At 39.3% G+C, this 21,116-nt stretch overlaps 1 protein-coding gene across 11 annotated transcripts in view; it reads right to left on the reverse strand.

Annotated features, from left to right (window-relative positions):
* Nucleotides 1-15,582, reverse strand: part of LOC148332303 (receptor-type tyrosine-protein phosphatase delta-like) — a 160,746-nt gene extending 145,164 nt beyond the window's left edge. For all 11 annotated transcript variants that reach the window (XM_088303216.1, XM_088303213.1, XM_088303220.1 and 8 more), the window contains exons 1-2: nt 15,463-15,582; nt 15,218-15,326 (exon numbers count right to left, since the gene is read on the reverse strand). The gene's annotated coding sequence lies outside the window, so the exon portion shown is untranslated. The remainder of the gene's footprint in view (nt 1-15,217; nt 15,327-15,462) is intronic.
* Nucleotides 15,583-21,116: the final 5,534 nt, after the last annotated feature.

Raw genomic sequence — 21,116 nt, forward strand, 5'->3', positions numbered from 1 at the left:
TGAGGAGTTTGCATGTTCTCCCCGTGCCTCCGTGGGTTTTCTCCGGGTACTCCGGTTTCCTCCCACATTCCAACAACATGCATGGTAGGTTAAGTGAACACTCTAAATTCGCCCTCGGTGTGAGTCTGAGCACGGTTGATTGTTTGTCATTGTGTGCCCTGCGATTGGCTGCCAACCAGTCCAAGGTTTACCCCGCCTACAACCCGAAGATAGCTGGGATAGGCTCCAGCACACCTGCGACGCTTGTGAGGCAAAGCTGCTCAGATAATGGATGAATGGATGGATGGATTTTGGCAAGTCAAATATTTATGCCTAAAAACCATCCATTCACTCATTTTCTATAGAGCTTATTCTCATTCGGTTCCTGGGTAAAATGGAGCCTATCGCAGCTGGTTTGTGTGTGAGGCTTCACCTTGGAGTGGTCACTGGCCAATCGCAGGGTTCATAAAGACAAACAAGCACACACACATAAATTCCGATCATCACAGAATCTGTCAAAATATGTTTTGGGCATGTGTGAGGAGGCCAATGCACTCTGAGAAAATCAGAGAACATACAAATTCCACACAAGCCAAAATTCAAACGCCAAACATCAGAATTGTGAAGCTCTTGTGCTAACCACTCGTCCCGCCCAGATCAGTACTAAGAAGAAAAAAAAACAGACTCAAACAAAACAAAACAAAAGAGACAGCAGTACAAGCAACAGAAACCAATTGGTTATTTTCTGTGGGAGCTCCTTGCCTGACTTGTGAACTAAATCCACCTGTAAGCACATTCCGGTCATGTTCTATGGGATCAGCAGCATAAATCAGGATTGATCACTTCTGACATTGCTGGCAGCACGCTAACAGTAGGGTCGCCGACTTTTCCCAGCCAGTGATTTACGTTATACTGTGATAACAGCTGAAGGCCACGGAGGGTTCTGCGCCTCGCTGGGGAAAAGGACAAGGTACAGGTGGGCTGGCTGCAACGTAAAAACTCACCTGTAGGTGTCACTAAAAAGGACAGCCTGGTTTGTTAATGTTGCAACAGACCAGAAATGTATTTCGCCACTATGAAATCAAAAGTTTGTCTTTGTTCTGCTGCGCAAACACCCATTTACTCAAAATGTTACCTTTATCCGATTCTATTCTACTAAAAAGAAGCTAATTGTAAAGATACGTGGACTGTGTTCCTCGACAGCTGCTGCCCATAATCCCCATGATTAAAATGAAAATGTTTTAGATGATAAATGATTATTTCATTTCATTTCATTCTGAAGTGGATGACACTGAGGTTGAATCTCACCCCTTCAGATGCATTCATAATAATCATCTACCCAATGACCTTCCCAAAATACCATTAGGGCACCTCCTTTAAAATACTTGCCGTAAATTTGATAAAATATCGAAAGGAAAAAGAACAAAGCAAGCATGCATCTTCCTGTGACGTTAAGTATTGGATTCCAGTCAGAGGCCAACTTGAGAAGGGAGGATGTCTATGACCTGGAACGGCGGGGCTGAGATGTTATTAGACTCACTGAAAGTAGCTTTTGAGCTGTGGGAATTTCAAAGAGTCGGGAAGGGGCAAGAGGACAAAGACAGGTAGATCCTCTGGGGTGGGGGTTTCGTGAGCATTGAGCAATGAGAAGGGAAACAATGACAATAAATAGACGGAGGACTTTGGGGGACTTAAGGGGAGGGGAGAAAAGATGCAGTCCTGGGCCCGTCACGTATAAGCCAGCTGGGCAAGCCTGGGCAGCGACATCACATCAAGTTATTCTCTTGTGAGCAATGTAAATAGAATTCAAGAGAGCAACACGCCATCGACCCAAGTGGGAGATGCTTATTGGTACTGTTCACTTTTAACATGTTCGTCAAAGTCTACAAATGGATACCGAGTAATAAGATGCTGAGAATACATATTTGTAAATGCACCAACCACTACATTAGGTACGCCTACACAATCTAAATAAGATCCTAAAAAATTATCAAACCACCCAAAAAATAATGCACAAGCTGAAAGGTATTAGTTTAACAAAACGTTGATTAAGTGGTTGTATTGTCGTTTGCAGTTGTAGAGCTGCACCTTTACCTAATGAAGTGGCAGATGAGTTTCTACTTTCATACCAGTGTGTGCCTCGTTAAACGAGCATCTTAAGTGTGTGTGTGTGTGTGTGGGTGCACGTGTGTGAAAACCAAGGCTTGGGTTCTTAATCACACCCATCTGAGTGCTGTACAGGGACTGTGAGAAGCTTTCATGTATTCTCTCTCTCTCTCTCTCTCTCTCCCAAACACACACACACACACACACGCGCACACATCAACACAAAGCATCCCCTCATGCCTTCTGTTCTAAATTTACACCTAACATGAGAACAGGAGAATGGGGGAGGAGGTAAGGTAAGGCGGAGGTACGAAGGCGAGGTAAGGGAGAGAGGAAGGACGGGCGGAGAGGGAAAAAAACAGCAGCGTAGGCCAGAAGATTGTGGGTGGAGGTGTCAGGGGACAAATGGAGGGAAAGTGCATTGGGAAGAAACACGTGAGACAGGGCAAGAAGTGCGAATGGGAACGAGGGAGTGCCCAATTTATGAAGAGAGGAGCCAAATTTGATTTACGCAGACCTATATGGGGGAGAGAAGTGTGTGTTTGGGGGGTGTGGGGGGGGGGGTTGAGATTCAGATAGAGGAGGGAGAAGGACAGCGGTATATTAGTCAAGGTGTCCAGTCTACGTATTGCCTGCTGTGCAATACCTCCCCTCTGATTTACTCTGCCGAGTGACTGATGAGCGTGAGGACGAGAAGGAGGGTTGCGGAGATGAGGAGAGGAGGGAGGTCTCGCAACGAGCGTTTAGGCCAAATTAACGGCGCCTCATAAATTAGACTAACAGCCCAAGTAGAGGGGCTGTAAAATGTGCGTATACCAGCTTGCGAAGATGTGTTCACATGTGCATGTATGTGAATGATGACATGTCAAGAGGGGAGCCATTTGAGCCAGCACCAACAGATTACTGTCTGATAAAGTAGCGATATTGAATCACTCGTTGGCACAAACACAATCTCGCTGTGATTGCTGCACGTAGCCGAGTGGATTCGGCCACAGTATAAACGGAAACAGCAGGGACACCCAACACACCGAAGATGTTGAATGTCAGTTGCCGTGCATTTTATTTAAGCCATATATTCACATTGCACTGGTGAAAGAAGAAAGTATTTCTCTCAAAGCAGTATGCGGATCCACAGACAAGTGAAAATGTGCTTGGTGTAAAAACTGGCACATGTACGTTTTTGTACCGGAGCAAGTCTAGTTTACCGTTTTAGGGAATTTGGTAGACTGTGCTACGCCTTGCGGGGCGTTCCGGCGGACCTAGAACGATTTCTACAACACGCACATCTGACAATTTGGTGACAGAAAGTTGAAGTAACGCGATCTTGGCGGGTTTGATTCAGGCACAGGCGGACAGATTCTGCGCTCCGATAATTATTTGTTTTACAAACACAATAATAACAAAACATACAAAAAAATGTGTGCGTTTTGTTATTTTTACATATTTTACTCCAAAACAGACTTGAGTGAAAATAAATTCCACACATAATCCCCCCGCCAGGAATGAAAGGGAAAGTGGTCTGACTTTTGTTAATAAAGTAGTGTGGCAAATACTGTATTTAAATGTTTTGCTGTGACAGTCAACTTGCATTGGGGCCAAATGGGGTAATGGGAAGCCAGATGGTGCTGGCATTTGCACAATAGGGCCCGGCTCGGTCAGTCAAAAAGGACTGCTCAAGTTTGGCAAAGGTCAGCGCTAAACCTTTTGCTACTTTGGAAATATCTGACTGAATAGAAGTAGGGTCGTACTGATTAGACATTCAAAGATGGCAAAAAAAAAAAATTTCACCAATTTCTGTGGATTTCTTTTTTTTTCTTTTTTTTTTTCAACTGATTGTTAAATGAAAGTCATTTTATTTCATCTCCTTAATTTGAATTTAACTATCAGGAAAGGTCTTCTTTTTAACTCAAACATAAAATAAACTATGTTGCTTTAAAAAAAAACAATAAACCAGTTATATAAATAACAAATAAATCAAAATAACTAATGAACCTGCTTTCTTTTTTTATACATAACGCTTGCCACAAATTAAACATTCACGACATAAGGAAAAAAAACGGAGTCCCTTTGAATCAGTCCTCTTTAAACACCGACATTTCAATTTTAAATATCAGTAACAAATCACCTAAAAATACAATTCAGACCCACGAGAGCAGTTTAACTCTCTCTTTATCAGTCATCTGAGTTTTAAAGAGACATTTAAGCTCACATGCAGCTGTTGTGATTTTGGCATGACTGTTCCCGTGGGTTATTGTCTCTGGGGAAGCAATTTGGAGCGCACAAATATGATTTTATTGACAGGCTTATGAAATCACTGAAAATATTTACTTATCCACTTGGAAATAAATTGTTAAATGTTTCGACGTATCCCCTGCAAATTGTTCATGGATCCCTAGAGGCACACCATGTTGGGACACAAGGGACCAAAAAAAAAACCACAAGGGACCAAAAAAAATATATATATATATTCATTGTATCTTTTTAAATTAATTGGCCAGTTAATCGATTATCTGAACTTTACTCAACCAAATACTAAAATCAAAAAAAATTCTGATCGGTTGGTCCCTTGTTAGAAGTACATTGCTCACTATCTTCTGCAACATGTTCATACTGAACATACTGATTTCTTCCAACATCTGCCACTGACAAGAAAGCAAAGCTCACATTTCAAAGGTCTCCTAAAAGCTGCCTTGAAGCCGACTTAAGAAGGGACTCATGATTTGTTCACAACATTCCAGATGGTTAATTTCCCTAACAACTTTGTGGTGAAGCAACTGATAGAAACTGTTTGAAAAGGGCAGCAAAAACAAATAAAAAAAAAAAAAAACACCAAGCATTCTCCAAAGTAACATAACACTTGATGAGTAGCCAAAGAAAAGAGTGGTAACATCTTTTCCATCAGGAAACGCCCTCACTGCTGTTCTTTACGATACTTTTAATAAATAAATGTTCACCTATGATAAAACCTCAGCAATGGAAACTTCCAAATTAATCTCAAGGGCCTCTCACTTGCAAGACTTCCAAACCAAACCCACCACCACTATCCCCACAAAGGGCTCAGATTGGTCCTGAATCGCATCAGTGTGTTTCGGAGTAACATCACATATCTATAATCCATGCAGCTCACAAGCGTTATACAACAGTTAACTAAAGCAATTGAAAGGTGCTGAGAAAAGAGGAAAAAAAGAACACCTGCAATTTTCTTTTTGAAATTAGCTTTAATTATAAGTCAGCACCTCCAACTTTTCTCCTCATGAGAACTTCTACTTGCTACACAAAATATTCTTAACATGCGGTAGATGAGGACAGCTCCAAGCACACTTCACCCTAAAGTCCAGTCGGTTTAATTATAGAGAATCCACAGTTGCAAATTAGTGAACAGTGCCAACGACTGCTTCAAAGCTCAGGTATTAAAGGTTGCAGGAAAAAAAAAGACAAAAAGAAAGTAGACTGCCTTTTAGACGACAAGATTGAATTTTTTTCTTATGTGTATCTGCTGTAAGTCTTCCAAATTTTGGACAACAGTAGGTTTCCAACTTTAGGGGAAATATTTGGAGAAGTCCCGTTTTAGTCCCAGTACGCCTTTGTCGTAGTGCACAATGCTTAAAGTCATGCTAGGGTGAATTTTGTGTGGAAGAACGTGAGATTCCAGATTTCCATAGCAGGATTAAGTTTGGCTTAAAACTTGCCCAATTCCTGAAACGTTCCCTGTTCAAATGGATTTTGCCGGTCCGTCCTGCGTCTTCCCGTGACTTGGGCATCCTTCCGTCACACTCCCTCCATCCTCACTCATAAAAATAAGCATCGTCTGTGTGTCTCTCCTTACTTTTCAGTGATTTTATGGCTACATCCAATATGGCGGATATGCTGACCTATAGCTTCAACCCTGACACCCTGCGTCAAAAGTCAAAACAAAAAAAAAAAAAAAAAAAAAAGACAAATGATCAATGTAAATGACGAAAGAGTTTGTGGCTGCTGTGGAAACTTTTTTGAAATGTTTCAAATAGCTCTTTAGTTGCTGAGACTAATGTGTCCCTATTCACGCTTAACTCAACATGAGTATTGCACAACACTAAAGTAACTACTTTGAAAAAATTGATTAATAATAATAATTTGAACGGATTAGGGACGATTAAAGGGACTGACAAAAATCCTCGTCCGTCCTTGCATCGGTCGTCCTATTTTAAAAAAAAAATGTTCATCCTCTGGTCGTCTGTCCAGGACGTCCCTGGGACAGAATGCCCACTAAAATTCTGCCTTTTTTCAAATGTTAATCATCACAACTTCCACTACCCGCATATTATTTCCCTCTTTTGAAATTTTCTTCCCAAAATTCCTTGTGGTGATTCAATCAGATATTCAACAATTTTTGTGTACTATTGATTATTGGAATATTTCCACATGATCTACAGTTTTCACAAACAATTGTTTTTCACAGTAGGCATTTGGGAGCCTGGCAGCACACATAAAGCCGAGGTCTTGAGCCAGCTGACCCGAGCTCCATTCCAAACAACTTTGCAATGAACAAAATCAGCATTTATGAGCCAAATCCTCAGTCAGGCCCAACATCAGTAAATAGGTATGTTCACAAAAAAATCCAGTAAAAAGTCTTCCCGGAAGAACCTGAAATGCCATTCCGTTAATATCCTCAATTACTTTTAGTGTAAAGGCCACGTGTCCTGATATTCCTGTCGAGAATCAGCTATACAAATCTTAAATTCTACCCCCTACACATGTAGTTATATGTTGTTTATTTACGTGACGGAAAAGTGAACTCAGAAGTCATGAGTGTGTGCTGATCACTGACTGATTGCAGCTGACTGAGTGAGATACTACAAAAGGCACACACACGCACGCACGCACGCACACTCTGATCTTGACACTGTAGAGTTGATGCTTGGAGTGATTAAAGTGGGCTCGCCTCCGAGTGAGTCACATGGGTGCTGCTGTATCTTAAATCAGGACAGTGGGGCTCAGATTGGGTATTGACTGGCCTGCAGAAGTCTCCATCCATCACGCTGAGAAATGACGGTAGGGACGTCGCCCTGAGGTAGCCGCCATATATATATGCACTGCCATATATATCCTCCCCCGGCTGTCTGAGGTGACTTAAGGTTAGATGATGACATGAAGCGCTATGTAAATTGCACGATAAGCAGGTGGAGGGGGATGTGGTCGCCGTGTCATGACAAGTTGCTCATCTTGCCACGGAACTAAAGATAAACACGCGCTTGAGAAGGCAACACCGAGGCGATAAACACAGCCTGACAGCTACATATGCTCGAGTGTGCAACGCTTACGGTATTAGAAAAGAAAAGACTTCCATTTGTGTTCCTGTTCTGTTTTCTCTCACTTCAAGCGACACGCGGACACTTTGTCTTGAGGGCCTGAGCAGCATCTTTTGACTGTGTGCCTAATGATAATAAATGAGCCATCATGGGTGGGAAGGGAGGCACTAAGTCATCCCCCTTCATCGACAGGAGGAAGACAGGGAGCCCCAAGGTCACCCCACTGTCAGCATCACTCTCCCTAACGACCCCTCTCGCTCCCTCACATGCATATACTGTACACATAAAGGCGACACAAAAGACCCGCAGGCACACGCGGCGGCGGCCACCCCGGGGAGAAACGCCCCAGCGCACCATGACGGATTTGCCTTTAAGTGTGAAAATGTGACACCGCCCCTTGTCTTTTCAAAGCGAGAGGTGAAGCCTTGGTTTCGTCGCATTTTGGCATTGGAAGCGTCTCGATAAAACTAAGTGCTGTCTAGTTGTTTCCCCTTGCCGGAGGCTGCATGCTTCTGTGAGTTTTGCGCACTTCCCTTCCTCAAGACTCAAGAGTTTTTAGAGGTCTGAAGAGTTGCAACTACCCACTGTTTCACAGGCAGAAATAAAGAAATAACTTTTCAAAATGAGGGAAAAGATGAGACAAGAGTCAACAAACTGAAAGTGTGCTGCGCACAAGCCCAAAGGGTCTCTCCACGCTCAGATTTAGAAACCACGTTCTACTTTCTCTGTCATTTTTTTTTTAAGTTTCATAAAGAGGGGGATAACTCACTTTGAACAATCAAGTGACAATGACATGCTTCTTTTACCACAAATGTGAAGTAAATCAGTGTGTCAGCGGCTGGATGAGCTCATCTTAAACCGCAATGTGCGTTTCTGCTCTTTCATGACATGACACGCTAGGCAATGATTCGAAATTCATCAAGAAAAATACAATTTTACATTCGCGACTTCTAATGCTGCATGGATGGATGGATTATTATTGGACCCAAGACAAATTCATCTGAATGAACGTGAAACACTCAATACTCTCTATCTTCGGGCTGAGTGATATGAAAAAAATATATTTTATGACAATATAGGCCATTTTATATTACTTTATTTTATATTATATTACTAATATGTCACAATATATTTTCAGTTATTCAATAGAAATTATTTGACTGCTTTGCTTTTCTCACTTTATTTTTAACTGACATTAAACTGACATAACAGAGACATAATTTTGCACAAATGTATTCATCATTCTAAATGAGAGGCATCAAAAATGTTTCTGGGAGAAATTGATTACAAATAAAAATAAAATAAATCAAAAAGATGTGCTCTACTGTAATTATGAGGACATTTATTGTGCAGGACTCAAAAGTCAAAAACTCAGGACTGTATTGTGAAAACAAATCAAATTATTAATATTATATGTATTTACTATGCAATCCATCCATCCGATTGTATGACTATAATTTTAATCTGTGAGGCCACTCCTCCCGGCTGAGGTACGCGACGCCATAACAATCATGTCCTGTTTGTCAACGCGTGTATCATTATTTTGTATCATTTTCTCTCTGAGACTTTTTAAATTGCCTACTATTTTACGATTAAGAGAGTTAAACTTATTTTTACAGTCGTTACTGTTAAAATGCTACTTGAAACATTGCCCGTCCAGTTCATTTAAATTTTATGGTGGCGACTGTTTGTCACTGGAACAAATGAATTAAATCCATCCATCCATTATCTGAACCACGAGGGTCGCGGGCGTGCTCGACCCTATCCCAGCTGTTTACGGGTAGTAGGCGGGGTATTTCCAAAGAAGACGTTTTATATGTCCCACAAAATATTACTTTTAATGTCTCCGTTTCCACTATACATATCCATCCATCCATTACCCAATGTGCTTCTCCTCACGGGGGTTGCGGGCGTGCTGGAGCCTATACCAGCTGCTACACCCCGAAATTGTTGCCAGCCAATCCCACTGCATACAATGTTGCTGCATCACGTCGCTCTTCAACTCACGAGGAAGAAAACCACAATTAAGATACTTTCTGACAATCAATGCCCTCCAAACGAGCAAATGTTGCCAATGCCGCACTAAAAATATACTTTTGTGGCACAAAAGTCATGTTGGAGGTGCAAACAGGAAGGTAGCGCCTTCACTTAACTGTGGGAATTCTTTTCACCCTCATAAGCACACACCAAAACACACACAGGTTGAGACTGGAGCTGTAGAAAGCTAATTTGCACCACATTGAAATGCATCTCAATTAAAAGAGAAACACATCGAGGTGCCAGGGGAGGTGAGAAGAGAGATGTGAAAGAACGGGCGGGAGGAACAGGGTGTGAAACAGATAGTGTGCCAGCGTATGAGAGCAATAGGAGAAGGGGGTTAGAGCTTAACTGTTGGCAAGACGGAGAGAGGAGAGGGAAATGAAGGGGAGTGTGTATATGTGTGTATATGTGTGTGTGTTTTCAGCCCCCTCTCTTGGAAAAAAAAAAAATCTCATTTTGGGATGAAGTGGGTTGGAAAAGGCGTTAGGAGGTTGACTAGTGAGCTAAAATTCTCACTAATGTCAACCTCATTATTGAGGTTGGTTGAAGTGTCTGCTCACGAGTGCCGTCCTAGCTTGGGCGTTGGGGGGGGGGGGGTTACGAAGTGTAAAAGTCTAACGTCACATGATCACTTAGCAGTCAGGCAACATGATAGGTTCTTTTTATTTTTCTACAATTTTTTTTACTTTGTGACGAGCTACAATATATGTGCTGTGCGCTTCATAAGGACGTCAACCCGCTGAAAATCTGAGCAATAAAATCTTCTTTTCGGTCTAAACATGGCATTCTAATTTATACTGAGTTAAGAAACAAAATCCACCTGTTTTTAGCCATCTCAGGGGGCGGCCATTTTGTCATTTGTTGTCGACGGAAGATGACATCACAGTTGCTCAGGGCTCCGCTAATGACCAATCACGCCTCGCTTGTTTTCTAAAACGGAGCCTTGATTGGTCGTTAAACAAGCCCTGAGCAACTGTGATGTCATTTTTAGTCAACGGCAAACTTATTCTTGGGGCTTGACTTCCCCTTTAAAGTAAAAAAAAAACATCCGCTGAGGATCAGTGATGACTGAATTTCAGCTACACATAAGTGCTAATGAAAGTCAAACAGTTGGAAAAAATTTTTCAAGATCCCCTAAAGCTTACATTTTATGATTGAATGTTTCCAGCTTGGAGCAAACAGTTTAGAGAAGGCACTTGATTGCCTGGATGAGTTTGCTATGACACAAAGAAAAAGTCCTGATCTTCAACCAATCAAACAGGACGATGGATAGTGCTGCAACCTGTGATGTCAGAAGTATGCATCAAGAACAAACAACAACTGGAGGAAAGACTGAACACACACACACACGTACGTGCGCTTGAGCATGCAAACACACACACAATCTGTCACGAAAAAAAAAAAAAGAAAAAAAACAATTTCGCTTTTTATGCCAAGAAATTGTGCATGGACTGTCATGTTCTTGAGGCTGTGATGACTCTGCCAGCCTGCCATCTTCCCAGCAACACCAAACACAAGCAGCCCATTCTTTCATTCTTCCTTTCATCCGTCAGTGTCACAATTTGGCACTTAGCGCTTTAACCCCGTGTTTGCCTCTGCGGTGCTGAAATAACGTCACTTGGAGAATTTTAGCTCACGAGGCAACCTCCTAACCCCATTCATCGTGTTTCAGCAGATCTCAACATGATGTAATGAATGCGCCGCTTCTGCCTTTGCGATATTGGTGATAATCACACCGACGCCACATTGGTGCCACTACGTCGGCACATCTTATTAAAATACATCATCTCATTTTCACGCAGGGGACCAAAAAAAATAAATAAATAAAATAAAGTGTTGATGAAGGCCAACTCGCACCGACATGAAAACATCATTTTATATTTGAGCCATAAACTGAACTAAACAAAGATTGATTGTTGTTAGTTTTACCCCACATGGAGGAAAATCGCTGAAGGCCTCCATCATCATTGAACAAGGTCACAGTGACCACTGAAGCGCGCATACAAAGAGTCACCTGACCGTTATATCAACAGATGAAAACAGAATAAATACGATCCATTCCGGGATGCTGTTTTGACCTCCCAATTTTTCAGAGCTTGAAACATTTTTTTCCATTGGAAATATTGAAAATGGAAATCTTGACCCTGACCCAGTGTCAAAATGTTCTGATTATAAAACATTTCCCTGGACAGGCAATGTCTTAAGCAACACTTTAATGCTCAAAACCGCCATACAAGTGTAAAAATAAGCTAATCACTTAAGATGAGAAATCTGTCTCAATTTTATTAGCTATCCGCAAAGATGAAATGCAAAGTTGAGTGGCATTGTTGACATTTCTTATTCTACGTGAATTGTATATAAAATGGAAAAATAACTTTATTAACAAGAGATGATGCTGCAAAAAAATATTGGGTGAACTCAACATTTCAAGGCAATACACTTTGATTGCAATTTTTTTTTGAAAGTCAACTAAAAGTTTAGAAAATTTGCTTTCCTGAATTTCAAAACAAAGAAAGAGCTTAAAGAACGATTATCTGACTTAAATAACTATTTTAAGACAAAAAAAACACCACTTTTATTTTTTGCAGTCTAGTGAGGTATACAGAGGTCTCCCATGAGCTGCATGTGCATATTTTTTTCTGGAAATGTTGGTCGACTTCCAAATTTGTACAACCTCAAGGGTAAGGATAAGGAGTCAGCCTTTCCTTTGCACATCTGCTTCCTTTCCTGGAAAAGCATTTTCAATCTTTTAGAGCACATCTGCTAGAACTTTAGTCCATCCATCCTACTAATTTGCATGCATTATTGTTGTAACCCTTCGCAACTGGTGCTCTTTTACACCAAACCCATTCAAAAATGCCTTTCCGAGCCTTGCTTTGTGCATTGGGAGTGGAAAAGCATCATCCTCAAACCGTTCCGGCAAAGTGGCAAGTGTTTTCGAAAAACAATGGACAATATAGACGAAGGGAAACCAATGAAACTGTGATTGATGAATGAAATGATTGATCAGTGTGTCCCCAAGCTTGAGTCCAAATCGTAGAATACCGTATCCCTGCCTATGCCGGGGTAAAATAAGCCATCCGCATAAACCTCGAGATGGTGACAAGCATGTCACAGCCCAAGGAGTCCGTCAAGCGAAAGCTCTGACAGCTAAATAATAATATAAAAGAAAAACTGCTTACATGGGTTTTCCACTTCCTGCCATACTTCCGAGTTTGCATAATCTCATTCCCTTCTCTTTTGACTCACTTTTTCTTGCATTCAAAATGTGACTGAGCAAGTGCACACCGACACGCACGTAGAGACACACACACACACACACACAGGCACGTTTCTTGGGTACACGGTTCCCAGTGATGCCCTGCACTGTAAAAAACACATCAGCAGATTACTCCGACCATCTCTTTCCTGTGCGTCTTTATGACCTCTCCATCTCGGCTTGATGACTTTGCTCATGAGCCTTTAAGCGGCCCCCTGGCCTGACAAGAACCATGAGTCGCCATTAAAGTTGAGGAAGGCCCTTCTTATTAGTGCAAACGGTGGCACATCACCAGCTAATCGGCTGTGGACAGCAAGTGTGGCTATGTGGGAGGTGCGATGCCGGCGGATGGTGTGTGGGAGCGGAATGTTTTAGCTTGGAGGAAGTGTGAGATCGCCATAATAGACAAGCGTAATTGATAAACAGAAGACGAGTCCACCCCCCCCCCCAACCAGAATCCTACTATGTTACACTACACATGCAAACACGGAGTAAACACCAAATTAAAATGAGGTTGAAGAACAGGGGGGCGCAAACTTTTTCAAATCAAAGGACTTTGACGCCATGTTGATAACATCACGTTTTGATGCATTAGCCCCATGTATTAGGACTGTCAAAATTAAAGCATTAACTCAGGAGGTTTGGAGATGAATCGAATTTTTTAACTCAGTTAACTCAGTTTGATTTACTTCAAAAATAATTTGCATACTTTGCAAATATTGTACCATATTAGCTGTATATCTTTAGCACATCATCTCAGAACAAAACACTGTGCTCAAGTTACCACTGGGTCTTGCAAACCAACACTGCTGTAGTTTGGTGCTTGTGGGCAGTTTTGAGAAATGTTTCTCAGAAAAATGCCCGTAAAGATGTCTCCGTTTAGATCATATTCAAGAATCAAAGAAAACTATAAGAACAGTCTTTGAATTAAATATAATTCATATTTGGTGATTTGGCATTAATTCCCAGATATTATTCACGTAAAAATCTGTTACAAGCTTCACAAAAAATAGTAGTGGAAAAATGTGATTAATAGGAAGTAATCAAGGAAATCTTTTGTGATTAATGAGTTAAAAAAATGTGATCGCTTGTCAGTATAATATATATATATATACATACATATATATATATATATATATATATATATATATATATATATACATACATATATATATACATACATATATATACATATATATATATATATATATATATATATATATATATGTATATATATGTATGTATATATATATATACATACATACATACATATATATATATATATATATATATACATACATACATACATACATATATATATATATATATATATATATATATATATATATATATATATATATATATATATATATATATATATATATATATATATATATATATATATATATATATATATATATATATATATATATATATATATATATATATATATATATATATATATATATATATACATATATATATATATACATACATACATATATATATATATATATATATATATATATATATATATATACATACATACATACATATATATATATATATATATATATATATACATACATACATACATACATACATATATATATATATATATATATACATACATACATACATATATATATATATATATATATATATATACATACATACATACATACATATATATATATATATATATGTATATATATATATATATATATATACATACATACATATATATATACATACATACATACATACATATATACATACATATATATATACATATATATATATATATATATATATATATATATATATATATATATATATATATATATATATATATATATATATATATATATATATATATATATATATATATATATATATATATATATATATATATATATATATATATATATATATATATATATATATATATATATATATATAAGGGGGTGTTGTACAGTGTTATTTAAATTCATTTGACAAGAGGATAACTTTTTTTTAATACAATTATTATTTTAATGTTAAATATGGCTCACATAGTGTATTCATTTGTAAAATTGTAATACGGGCGTGCTTAATTTTAAAGTCGGAATATGCGATTAAAACAAGCCATGTTCAGACATGGCCCACAGGCTGGACTTTGTACACTCGTGCTAATACAAGACAATGTCATAATTACGGAGCCAATTAACAATGGGCCCAATAGTAAGGCAACTACCCTGAGGCATCCCAAAAAACATGTTTCTTTCATCTCCCCCCCCAAATACGAACAACAACCCGACAGCATTCAAATTACTGTGCATAAGAAACATGAACTGGAAGTCACGTTACCACGCATTTACGAAAGCACTCGACATTTTTTTTGCATCTCAATTCGTCGTCACCAGTTTAATGACTTAACGCATTTTGTACGTCCAATTTATGCATGAAACGAGCAAAAACACGACACGTGGACTACTTTTTCTTAGAAGCCTTCCAAGTCACAATTTAAAAAAAAAAAAAAAAAAAGAAAACCAAGTGTGCTCACCGGAGAGTGCCAAAGCGTGAACGGTGCGCGGAGAATTCCGAGGAGTTTCCAACCGTCTTTCTTTGCCCCCAAGTTGAAGACAAGCAGCGCTCCCACAGTCCCGAAGCAACTGCCAAAGAGACATGGACGGAGGGAGGAAGCAAAGGAAGGAAAGGTGAGAAGGAGACACATCGCATCCTCGGAGGTAAACACACAAGTACTAAACAATGAGAAAAATAAAATAAATTACATCCATAATTACACACATTTAGCGTGCTAATTGATATCCGTGGGGTGAGATGGACCAGAGAAGCGGCAAGTGCACCGGGCCAGGCGGCAGCTGTCAGACTTCACTTCACACTGGAGCTGACGATGTGAACCGAGATAAGCACACCGTAAGGTAGAGCGAGTGAGAGAGAGAGAGAGAGAGAGAGAGAGAGAGAGAGAGAGAGAGGAGGGGGAGGGGGAGGGGGAGGGGGGCTGGAGCGAAAATAAATCACGCAAAAGTTGCTCAAGCTGTTAAAATATATGAATCACAAAGTAAACTATGAGGTGGAAGTACACTGCGGGCTGAATACATAAATTAAACCAAAACCATGCAAACGTTGTAAAGGATAGAATTGTTGATACAGCTCTAATATCGGGTCTAATTACTTTGTATATTATATTTTGTGTGTGTATACTGAATGTTGCAAAAGTAGGTAATAGAAAAATGTAGCTTAGTGCAAAGTATTAAGCCATTTTTTTTAGCAGCTTTACTTTGCAATAGCATTTGCAATTTGTTGTATGACATTAACGTCCATGTAAATTACAACACCCTTGCACCTCCTTCAATATGGATACCCGTGTCAAGTTGGAAATATTAGTTTGTCATCTCAAAAGGTACACGGCATTGCATTCATTTGCCAATTTGAAAGTCCCGAGAAGAAGTTTAGATTTGTTCAAGGTAGTACTTATAAATACAGATTATTATTTGTTCGACAGATATATTATATGTGGCAAGATTAAATTCTACTCTTCCTTTAAATACAAAACCACCATAGATACAATACACATTTACGTGAACTTGGGCTTTGGAGTCAAAGTTGAAAAAAAAATAAAATAAAAAAAAATAATATATATATATATATATATATATATATATATATATATATATATATATATATATATATATATATATATATATATATATATATAGTACTATATATATAAAAAACTGGCATCTAGTTGTAGGAGAGATGCTTGTTTGCTTGCTGGCTAGTGCCAATAGTGGTTCCCTTGAGCAAGGCACTGACACCCCACCGACCCAGCTCACTCTTCGTGCACTGCTTTCACTCTGAATATCTCCTTACATGCATGCATGAGTGTGATCTGGTCTGTCTTTGGCTGCAACACACCTGATTCAAATCAGCAGGTTGCTTATCAGACGTCTTCATAGCTTGCTGATGAGCTGATCATTTGCAGCTGGGAGAGATTGACAGCATGCAGGAAAGCAGCCCTCCTGGACTGGAGTTTGACACCTATGGAATAGAACATAAAACGAAAGTTCCATAAAGTAGACTGTGACAATTCGATGCCGTTTTTACATCTTAGGCTTGCTGCACACATTACGACAATCAGGACAATGTTTTTGTCCTGACTTTGCATCTTCCCAACACGTCGTTATAAGATTGTCCTATAAGATTAGCTTTTGTTCTCAAACGTGTATTTGTCCAGATATTAAGGTCCAAAACCTGTCGGGCTGACAATATTAAATATTAAACGTGTTCAAATATTTACAACCAAAGATTTTCTATTTGCGTGGGAAAAGCCGACATCTCCCCAAGTCAAAGAATCATCATGACTGACTGACAAGAAAGTGGCGGTCAATGAAACAAAATATGTCTCCCCAATGTTTTTTTTTTTTTTTTTTTTTCAAAACTGTGTTCCCAGACGCCTAAAAGTATTTTCCAAAGAAGGTCTTGCCAACTCTGCTCTCCATAAAAGTGAGTTTCACGTCCAATCATGGATCATGCAAGATTTCTGCCTTGGAGGACTGAGGTTGTGTGTTCAAATCAAATCCGGGCACCGGCCTTCCAGTGTCGAGTTTGCATGTTTTTCTTCTACCTGGGTAGGGACTCGGTTTTCTCCCCTGATTCTGAAAACATACATAGTAGGTTAATTAAAGCTTCTCAATTGTCGGTCGGTGTGAATGGTTGTTTGGTTGGACCAGTTCAGGGTATAACCGAAAGTCAGGTGGGGAGGCACCAACTGAGGAAAAGTGAAACAGTCTTAAAGGGGAAGTCAACTCCAAATTGCTTTTTGGATCATACTATAATTGAATCTAACATTATTTGTATATTGCATTTCATAACAGTTGCAGCTGTGGCAAATAGCTTTATACAGGGTAAAAAAACAAAGTAGCAATAATTCAATAACCAAAGACAGCGAAAGCAGTAAGTTAAAATAGAAATTAATGATACTAACACAATTAGAGTCAAGACAAGAAAACGGCAGAACAGCAAACGGTCTCAAGTTGCGTCAAAAGCCGAGGAATTAAAATGTGTCTTTTGTATATCTCAGGCGGCGGCCATTTTGCAACTTGCTGTCGACTGAAAATGACATCACAGTTGCTCTCAGGTCTCAGATTGCGACCAATCATGGCTCATCTTCAGAAAACAGGTTAGCCATGATTGGTCGTTACCCGAGCGGTACTGTGATGTCATTTTACAATCGACAGAAGTGACAAAATGGCTGCCCCGCAAACTGAGTAAAAACGGGTGGATTTTGCTGCTTAATCCATATTCCACTCAGAATTCCATGATTAGACTAGTGAAGGTCCACACCATTGAATTCATCGCAAAGATTTTTTCTAGCTTGACTTTTATTCCCTTTAAAAAAAATCTTCCATCTTAAACTATTGACAAACTTGACTGTGCCTCACCATACGGTAAACATAATGTAGCTCAAACACACTTTATTCCAAAAAATATATATGGTGCTAGTTTGACTCTGGAGCAGATTATTTCAATTTTAAATAAGATTGGAATTAGAAATACATCAGAAACAAATATAACAAAATATGAGGCTTGAATGCCTTAGCGGCTAAGGCATTCAAGCCTCATATTTTGTTATATTTTTCTTTTACAGTACTGTAATGATCTGCTGGCAGAAAATGTCTGTCCTATATCTCCTACTTCACAAGTAGTATAAATAGGTTGGACAGGAGACATAGGTTGGAAGATAGATGTGTGCAAGAGAAAGAATGTCCAAGTTCAGGGTGAGCTCCAGATGTAGCTTCTTGTGTCCATGGATAGAAGGAGAATTGCGGGAGGAGAAAGACGAGGTGGAGAAATCCAAACACTGCGTCTTTTCATATCTCATTCCTGACTCACTGTATGTTCTGTCCACCTCTCTCTCCATCTTCATTCACAGTGTCACTCGACCTTTTATCTTGTACATTTCCATTCTTTTGCTACTTTTCTCTCAATCTGTCTCACTCGCTTTCCAGGAGCATCTCGTTTGTTCATGAGCGCAAACGTCCACAAGATCCTGCTCTCTATTTACAGACCATGTGGGATGAAGTGTGTGTGCGTGTGTGCGTGTGTGTGTGTGTGTGTTCGTTTTGGCATGTGTGCAGCCCCTTTGTACTCGTGCTGTAAATAGATTCAAGGATTGGCCACAGCATTAAGCACAATAGCGCAATTTAATTTAATTTAAGACGAATTATGTAGCCCTTACAAAGGTAACAGTGGCCATTTTTGCTCGTTTTATTTTAATTTGGTAACGATGCACTGATGCAGGGAGCTGTTTCTGTCATGTCTGTTTGTGTGTATACGTGTGTTTGTGCCCTGCCCCTTCCCCTGTTTTGTGTTCACCCGACCTGCTCCTGTCCGTGCGCTCCCACATGTATATTTATGTATTTTTTTTTTTGTTTGTTTTTTTTTGCCTAGCAAACCAGTGTACAGAACACAATCTGTTTTTTTGTTTGTTTTTTTAAGAAAGGTATGTTTGTGGTCCACTTTCTCACTTTAGGTCCTATTACACACTGTAAAAAATGGGGAGAGGTATTCATTGAAAAAAAAAATAGTGAAGTTTTTTTTAAATCTCTTCTAAAATTGGAAGTAGAAGGAGCAATTTTACTCAAAAACTTTTTTGTAAATTTACTTAGAATTTCAGAGTGATTTTTTTTCAAGTAAACATCACTCCACATTTTATACAGTGAATTGTTTTTTTTTTCACAATATTAGAGCAATGTCCGTTAAATTAAGTAAATGTGTCGGACTTTGTATGCAATCACAATACCTGTTCTGTGTCAAATCTAGAATAATCCATGAAGATTATGGGTTGGAGGTGGATTAAACTGTAATCTTGTTTGGTTTTATCAGAAAATACAGACAAGAGGGCAACTAAACAAAGCTCCACTTACAGTCGCAATCATGTGTTGTGTCCCATTCATGTGAAAGAACCAATGAGGGACAGCAATTTCAAATGACTTGTCCCTGCTGTGCATGAATCAATGAGTCAACCTGGTCATTTTCCCAAGTGCCTAATCAATCATATCATTCTTCTCCTTGTGAGCATTAAGGGCAGGCAGAGGAGATGTCATTACCTTCCCTATTACTTTTTTTTCAAGATACTTTATTTAATTATCAATCTCAAACTTATTGTCACACACTTGCTTTTACGTCCCGCGTCAACTCGTTCATTGGCATTGGGAGATTGAGCCGCATCACAAATGTGCATTAACACTCAATTCGGTGACTATTTACAATTTCTGTTTTTCCAACGTATTTCTGGGACTCAAGCATTTTGTCTCATCAAATTAAACTATTAGTATTTTAAATTATAGCAGCAAAATTAAAGAAGGTGAAGAAAGAGAAGCAGCAAATTGGAAAGGACATCTACATCTGCATAGAAGTTGCTGCCAAATAGTGAGCTATTAGATAAGAGCTCACTTTCCTTTTCAGAAGCATAAACAGCAACTGTATATCTTGATAGCTGATTGGCTACTGAGCTCGGCAAAGTATGCATCTATAAAGCAGTGAACATTAGATTGGAGTCATAACATTGGAAAACAATTAATGTCGTAGTGAGGCCGATTCTTCTTCTCTCCGTCTTAATTATCCATCCCTTGGGCTGTCATCATTAAGGCTCGCCGGTGGAACTTGTTTGGTGATATATTTTTAACGCGACGACAAACCAGCTCAGCAGAAAAAAAAGAACTGCATATTATTCACAGTGTGTGTCTTGGCTCTCTGCACCACATACTGACATAGTATTATCATTTGGATGCGCCATTTCTTTTTAACCCTCTTTCTTGTCCCCCACCATGCCCCCTGCCCCCTCCTCCTCATTCCGCTTTTCCCTTCTTGTCATCCTTACTTCTATTTCCTGTCCTCAATAAGATATGAAGGAAAAAGTGCTTTCATTCACATTGTGTTGATGTGCTTACAAGGTCTCTATTGCGTGTGTAAGTTGGGCTGACTGTGCATTGTGCGTCTGTTGCTTGTTTGTGTGCAGCAGGAAATTCAAAAAGTAGGCCATACCGACCACCCAGGGGTTTGAAGGCTCAGGGGGTACGTCGGCAACATGGTTTAAATAAGGGGGGAAAAAAAGTGCTTGAAACACATAAAGAGTGAAAAAAGACAACACACATAAGCTCCCAAATGATAGAGCATGTGACAAGTGTTTCCCAGGAACACTTCATCAGACACACATGATAATAAATTCTTTCCTGGCTTGATAAAATCAACATTTTGTTCGCCCCGCTTCAGGTGGTGCGCGCTCATTTTCTTTCTCGCTCACGGCTCGCCCCGCTGACAGGCCCAGAGCGATGAGCCCCACACCTCCTCGCCATTGATCCATTTCAAAGTATAATGGATACGAATGGGATCGGCTCGGGTTGCCTTTAATTTGATCACACAGGCGACAGTTACAC

The sequence above is a fragment of the Idiotropiscis lumnitzeri genome, chromosome 8, assembly GCF_059441095.1.
Source record: "Idiotropiscis lumnitzeri isolate Australia: NSW breed Sydney's pygmy pipehorse chromosome 8, RoL_Ilum_1.0, whole genome shotgun sequence".
Lineage (NCBI taxonomy): Eukaryota > Metazoa > Chordata > Actinopteri > Syngnathiformes > Syngnathidae > Idiotropiscis > Idiotropiscis lumnitzeri.